An 8,577-nucleotide genomic window follows, 5' to 3' on the forward strand; every position below is an offset into this window, starting at 1 on the left:
TAATAACACACATACCATGACGTTTATTAAGCGTACCAAACGTTTTCCCTCCCATGTATATCGTGCGTTAATCATAATATTGTTATAATTCTTCTAATAAATCGTCAGGTGCTATGAGACCATAGGCTTTGAAGCTGCTGTTTGAGTAATAGATCTCTCAATCTTGGTTTGTCTTGTAGGCATTTATATTTCATGATATTGATATTTTGTTAGTTTAACTTTTGTTTATTTTGTTTTAAATTTTAAATTTTAAATGCATGTAGATATTTCCTCTGTGTAGGTCATTATACTCCTTTTTGTTGAAAGTACACTTCACGGAAATATCTCCGTGATATAACATTTTGCAAAATACGTACGATTCGTATTATTCAGAATAGTTTGACATTTTTCATGACGTTAATAAAAATGGCTATGTTCATGGCAGGGTATAACATTGTGATTGGAAATGCATGTAAAGGACACATTCAATCGACTATTTCTCGGATATTAAGCGTTATATGGTAGTTTAAGGGGAGCGGTGGCCTAGCGGTTGAGGTGTCTGCCTCTCAAACCAGAGATCATGGGTTCGAGCCCTACTCGGTCACGACCATGTTTTTTCATATGACACCAGTACTGGTTGGTTCCAGGAAGCGGATTCGAAAGTGATTTATATAAGTTGCAAAAACTTGCTTAAATAAATATGTTTAAACCAATATGGTAGTTTACAGTATTGTATAACATTCGAAAATAACAAAAATTAAATCTGCTTTGAAATTTTAAACTTGAGATCTATGATTCATATATAGATCATAGGTGCATGTACATTTCCAGTGAACTTTTTACGAAATTTGCCTAAGGCATCTTTATATGTTGTAATGCCATAAAAAGGCGGAGTGTTAATTTGAATAAAAAAGAACAAATGAAAGGAATAATTGAGGAAGAATCATTTAATCTTCTAAATGATGATTAAATCAAATCATCATAAAACACAAGCCTTAATTTCTTTCTAGGAAATTTCGATTTAAACGTATAATTTCTGAACACGTATTTTCATTATCGGTTTGATAAAAGAATACCATGAACAATTAAAGTGATATTGAGAAATTTCCGAATCTGTAAAAAATACATTTTCTTATATGATGTTGTCTCGGTAGTGAAAAAAGTCATGTTAGCGATTGCATTAGGACGGTAGATATGATTTGTTGACAACAGTGGAGTTCTTTTGCAATACCGCTTCACTAGCACTGGCTCAATCACTAGTACCGGCTTATCCACTAGGACGGGCTCAAGAAAAATACAGCATTAATAAAATAGAATGGGAAAGAATGAAGAATTAAGAAACATCTGCATATGTGCAAATAGGTCAGCTTTCTTTTTTTATTAATATTGTGTTATTTCCAGCTTTTTTCAAAAATCAAGACAAAATAGCCGACAATTGGATTACTTTATATTAGCACCGACATAGAGCATAACTATAGAAAACAGAATCAAGCACTAATCTATTACTAGTCTTGTTCATATACATATTTTATTGCTGTTAGTATTTGTAAGGTGAACTATTGGCTTTTTTCAATTCGAGTAATGATATTTACAGTGGTTATTTTAACCTATTGTCGGTTCAGGAGCTGTATTGAATTGTTCCAATTCTATAAATGTATCTTAAAACACAAGAATGATTTTATTATATTCAGAAATTAATGTTTGACTTGAAAACGATTACGGATTTAGATTATATTTTGAGGAAACGACTTCTCATCACAATGTAATTCTAATTTCATTTTAGAGACTAAGGCTGAATGATTTTCTTCATATAGGCTGCGAAAGAAAACGAAAACTCTCACATGCCCTCTTAAAATTAGTGCCATATTTGTGTAGTTCAAGCTGAAGCACTTTATTTACAGATTTTATTTTATATATGATAACTCAACCTGACTTGAATATTGGTCAGTAAACACATAATTATTATTTATATTTCGTTTTTAATATTCACATACGTCGACATATTTAGTTGACAAAAAGTAACTTAAATTGAATCGTAATGTTCGGCTAGAATTCGGTGACAATTGTATTGGAATCACTTGCTTACAAGCAAATCTTATATCAATTTGAACCTTTTGTACCTTTTATCTTTAGCAAAGACTACAAGAAGATGTAGTATCCTTTCAAAATGGATAGTGTGTCTAAGTGTTTAAATACAAAAACAGCATAAAAGCAAAGACAGGTGCAGACTTACCATCAACTGTATGGGTGATTGCTTGAAACCACTTGTATATCTGATTGCCAGGACGTTAATAGCGGATAAACATCTGGCAATTTTCCGTTGTTTTATGTCGAGGAATTCTTATCAACATTTGATTAAATGTTAAAGGTCAAATTTTCCCCAGAGCGACCTGTCTTATTAATTGCTTAAAGCTTTAAATGTTTAGACTGGTCTATCTATAAAAGAGTTGGTTAAGTAGCTTCAGCTTCGAGACTTGTTACCATGCAATTTCTTATTATTTAAAATGGAAAGTTATATAATTATGTGGATAAAAGCGCCTTAAGCTTTCTCAATTAACTTGTTCTTAATATAATTGATAAATATTTTTTTAAAGAATTGATTAAAACAACGTTGAAGTGTGCTGCTGCTAAAATAGACTTAAACATGTAAATAGTGAAATAATACTACCTAAACTCTTGAACAATATGCAAATCATGTAACGTTTCGTTCAGCGACAATAGGTTTGTTCAATCTTTAGCGAACATTTTTAATAAAAAACTCCGTTGGATTGGAATCAACTTAAGCTAAGTTTTATAATTTAGCATTTGGTACAAATGTTCTTTAAGCATTGTAAAGAAATGTTTAGTTACAACTTGTGACAAATGTTACCGACGTATCAGGAACAATAAAACCGTTTACAATCAATGTCGGTGTTTTGTTTATAAAAGAAAGATGTAAATAGTTATTGGATTAAATAAAGCCGAATAATTAGAGTATACTATGCCAGAGTATAGAAATTGCAATCATCAGTAAAATAGTTTGAAAGAGAAAAAAATACAACAATCCAATTGATGTTCCCGAACTTTCGGAAACAAAATTGAGAAACTCAAATCAATATTACCGAAGCTTTGCAAACTGAAGATAATGCAATCTTATACGGAATTGTTCAGTAACAGTAGATGATGCACAGGGTGTCATTTTAATTACATTTTTACTTTTAAATTAGCTAACTTTGAATATTTAATCAAGCAATATAAACAATACGGTAGCAGTTTATTTTTTGTAAAAAGAAATAGTCCATAACAATATAGCCTAAGAATAACTATTGTTTCCAAAAAAAACTTCACACACGTCTGTCAAATTTAATTTCCATGATCCATGTAAATTGCATCATTACTTTTCACATATTTTCATTTTTCTATATTAATCGCCAAAAAGAATGATTGACTTTTATTTGGAGTTAGGAAATACTTTAAACTGTTAACAGAAAGGAAAAAACTAACAATGCTTCGTGTTAGCATATTTTGCTTTTTAGATTGTACTTTTATTCTTTAAATATAAATTTATAGATGTATTTTTATTCAAAACTTTAAGTAAATAATGCACTGTGAAACAATTTGGCCACAAACTCATTTTCAATATCCATTTTGAGAATGATACCTTGAACAAAGTGTACATTGTTAATGGCATAATGTGAAATACAGCTGAATCAGAATTATAACTCTCAGTGACATAGTGTTGCAATTTTCCCTTTTCTGCCTAAAATCTATTTGCAGGAACTCTTAACCTAGTTAATGTTATTCAAATTTATTCATTTTGAATATTTAAACGGTACGGTAGATTAAAACTCTTGATGTATTAGTGAATAGTTTAGCGCAAATTAGACAGAGTCTTAAAAATAAAATAATTTATATTCGATTCAGACAGAGCCTATGTTAGATAATCATGAAAAAGATTGTTTTGAACGAATGCATATATCGGCACACACATTGTATGGAAAAAAACATTTAGTGAAAGTAAGATGATTACATAAATTCCTATGTGTTTTTCGAATTCGCATTTGCTTTTCTTGAATAACCTAAACTTCTCCATTGATAATGCGCATTCAATTTAATAAATGTTGCAGCTGCTAAATAACAAGTTATGTTTTTACACATGAAATAAGGCATGATGGAGCACCTGGGGTTTTCCTCCACTAATTAAACTGGAATGTCGCCGCCGTATAACCTTTACAGTGCGGACTTAACTTAAAATACCAAATACCGAAACACCAAATAATAACAATTTACTCACTGCCTTTGATAAAGCTTTCAAAGATTATTTATGCAACAGACCTTCATTAAAAAAAATAACTTGTTACGGGTGAATGTCAAATATCATGCTTATTTAAAAACGAAACATTTAAAATTTAAAATTGTAAGAAGGAACATTTAAATAAAAGTATATATGGAGATAAATGACATACGAAAGCATAGTTTTGCTTATAAGTTGAAAGAACATAAGCAAAGCTTGACACAACCGACAAATGTATAAATTATTGTCCTTCATTATCTGCCGCTTCTAAATACACACATGAACTACAAATGAACAAACAGGTTATAATAATTATTGCACGCAACATTGTTTATATGGCAACATGAAAATAACAAACATTTAACGTTTTAAAAAGAATATTTCGAAACGGTAAATTATCATAAACCTTTGAATATTGAAGAAAATCTACTAGACTTTCAAAAGTTCCATTTTTGTTTTCTTCATTTTAGAATCTTGCCTTGCTTTTAAATTTGTTTTTATGTCGCTGTAAATAGTTTCGTATAATGCGTCTTTGTTAAAGGCACATTCTACCTCAGAAAAAGATACTTCTACACGATTGTTGTAATGCTTTAATAATGATTTTAGAAAATGTTAGATGCTTGTTACCTGAAGATAGTAGATATGAATGGGAAATGATTTTTTAAATAAAGCAAAATGCACAAAAAGTAGTATATTTGCTTCCATACAAACTATTTATTCACTGTAACTCTATAAAAGCAGCAGAAGGAAAATTTAATTTAGGTTATTGTCCAATGATTAAAATTTTAGATAATTTGAAAATTAAAAAGCTTTTGAGAAAAGAAAGATTATTTCAGGGGCATAATGGGCTTTTAAGAATTCCATGTATTATGATATAAAAGTAAAAATATATCAAGCTTTTTCATAAAAAAATATATCAGTGATATGCTGTGGTCGTAAACATTTAATTGGGTGTTTTCAAGGACATTTAAAATTGATGCTAGTATTCATATAAAATGTTAAAAAGAAAAGACTTCTTTGAAAATATTGTATTGATTCCTTACAATCAAAACATACGAGTTATTTGCTTTCACTTAAACAATAAACATTGATAAGTTATCTCATACGACGTCTAATAATTAACAGAGAAACAATATAACAACTATACACATAGAAAAAACACCTAAGAACAACAAGATAACATTCTAACTTTAAGAATAAAAATTGAAATATTTTAGAGTTCTAAGTTATTTTGAGAATCATATATATTAACATATTATTGACGTTGATGTTCATATCATTCAATCTTAAACAAAAAGATAATTATCAAACATTGTCACATAAATTGCTGCCCTAATATCAAGTACATGGTTCTTTCATTTTAGTGTTGTAATCGTACTTTTAGTGATAAAATAGGTGTGTCTTTGTCGTTAAGTCAGTGTTAATTTTCATATGTTTGACATAAATATTCATCGTTTTGGCATCCACTCTCCTTACATTCAGGATAAAAGACACAATTCTGTCTATAAAATGATTTCATAACTTGGTTTCAAATGCAACGATTCTTCTTTTTCTTGTCATACTTGGCAATTTTGTTTGAACGATAATTTGTGATCACAGGTTTCCATGCCTACGAAGCTCAATGAAGTTCTGATTTAATATCTGATTAGATGTAAAATATTCTGCAAAAATATTTATCGTGCAGATTTTAAAGAAATTAAAGACCCGATATATGACAAAGAAAATAAATGGGGTAACTCGCGGTCTGAAAAAAATCTTTAAACTAGATTTTTGTGTGTCTCGTCATTTTTGTGATACTTGAGCAAAGAACTTCTTTGAAAATGTTTCCTCTCTCTCTTTGTCTTGCATAGAAAATCCTCTTGTCTTTGATGACACGTTTCAGATACCCATATGTTAAAAAGTTTCATGTCTAGAATTTTAGATTTTATAACGTTAACGTACCTCTTTTTTACGCATGTCGAAGGACAAAATACATAACTTCTATAAATTGTAACTTTTCAACGTTCCCATGAATGATTGCTCATAACTAGGCATTCACAGTACACGAAGACTTGCATGTGCATTTTAATTAAATCTCTCTTTTTGTTGTTCATAATGACCATTAAATCTAAATAATAAAGAATTATATTTTTCTTATTCACGTCTGTTAAAATGTTAATGCCAAAAAATGAAATCACATTAAAACATTGACTTTTAAAATATCCAAGGAAACTCGTCCCTATTATTTCTCTATGGTACTGTTTACCTTACGAGGGAAAACAGATACAAAAGTATTCCTTTACTGCTTCAAAACAAAGAAGCTGAGTTTGCAAATATCTAAAATTGCAAACTAAATTTGGAAGCTGTTATTTATTTTTGTTCAGAGAATATTTGTAAAGGTTTGAATAATTCATTAGGATAAAAGCATGGACAGGTGCAGCTTTACTTTTAGATGCAATGATAATCACATGAGATTTATTTTCTCTTTAATTCCAAGGACTTAAATGTCAATCATATGTCTGACAAATTTCCGTTTGGGACTTGTTGTAATGTCGAATAATACTTATAGACTAAAGATGGACGTAAAAAAGACAAATATTTCCCGAAGGTAATACAGTATCTTAAAACTAAAAGTGTTTTACTGAGATATTTATACACATAGGGCGATATAAACATTAAAATGACTGCAACTCCGATAATGACTTTCACCTTAGACTACATTCCGATAAATATGTATATGATACATCGTTCAAAAGGACTGATAAAACATGTCATTATATGAAAAAACGAACAAAACACATTGTCCCAGTGCAACCATTTTTACGATTACTTGTGTGATCATCAAAACAAATTATACTGTATATTTTATAAAAAAAATAATATTCAGAAAGCGGTATTACGATACCATAACATACGTATATCATGTAATATGCGAATGTGTTCAAGTGTGCACAACTAGGAGCCAATTGCATTTGGTCAAGGTTTTTTATTCGATTTGAATTCATGTTTTACGCAAGCCAATATGCAACGCTGCTAATTGTAATTAGTATTAAATATTCATTTCACTTAAAAAATATAATAATCCCAAGAGTACAATTAGATTTTTTTCTATATGACAACTAAATTAAAATAAAAGAAGTGAACCAATTTTCCTTCCAGTAAAGCAGGCAATACCGAAACAAATCAACATTTTCCTCACGGTTTTATAACACTTTCGTTCAATAATTGCAGGAAACTTTTATATAAATGCATATCATTATACGATACAATCATGTTCAATTTTGTTTAGACGTAAAAAAATTGTTTCAAATGGAAATTTATTTCGTTATTTCATTTAAATCTCTTTAAATAATTGTTTAATGACAAGAGCAATTACCTTACAAAATCGATAAGTCTTATGGGGGTTGCGTTCATTGAAGGCCGCCTTTCGTTGTTGATCTTGTTTATCATATTTTGTTTAAATTCAACCTTCAATCTGGCTTGTCTGACTAACAATATATCAAAATCTGAACAGTCTAGATGCAAAAAAGTTTCCGTTTTATTCATTTATTCCCCTTGAGAACAAATTCAGAGATTATTACATATCTTCAATTTCCTCTGCACAATGTTTAACTGTCACTTTATTTTTGACAACTTGACAGCTGGTAACGTTCTTGTGACAGATCTATAACATTTCCCATCACATAAAGCTCCCATTGACAAGGTGCCAATGTATATATAATTCACATTTTTACACGTACGTATACGTTATTCAATTGTACTATAGATTTACTACATGTATTATAATACCACAAGTTCAACACCATGGTAAAAATCATTACCATAATTCGATATTTTTTTAGATTATTTTTTTTATCTGTTATGGTTAAATGGACCTATCTTTCTTCAACAAGACCCTGAAAAAGGGACAACAATTCCAATTGCGCAGGAAGTAGTAGAAAATGATAACGAGATCAAGAAATATAACTTTCTCAAATACGAGTCAACAATTTCAAAATCTTGCAACAACATGATTCACTGTCATGAATTAAATCGATTCAAATGTTTTCTCGCTAAATTAATGATTGTTTTCAGTCATACATTACGAAAATACTAGTGTTCACTATAAAAAAAACATGAACTTATTTGATTGAAAAGTGTTTTCCGTTGTATTGATAATACGTTTAACTTATGAGTTTTACAAAATAATTCAATTGACCTTTAAAAGTTGTTTAAATCTTGTATTGATTTAGCTTTCATTTCAATATCTTATATATGTGTTTCATCTAGTATATGGAAACAGATATATCAAGTTATGTATCAACAAGGCTTATCCATTTACTGCATGTAAAATTGACGAAAATTTA

The sequence above is a fragment of the Ruditapes philippinarum genome, unplaced genomic scaffold (genome assembly GCF_026571515.1).
Source record: "Ruditapes philippinarum isolate M1 unplaced genomic scaffold, ASM2657151v2 ctg905_1_1_1_1, whole genome shotgun sequence".
Classification (NCBI taxonomy): Eukaryota; Metazoa; Mollusca; class Bivalvia; order Venerida; family Veneridae; genus Ruditapes; species Ruditapes philippinarum.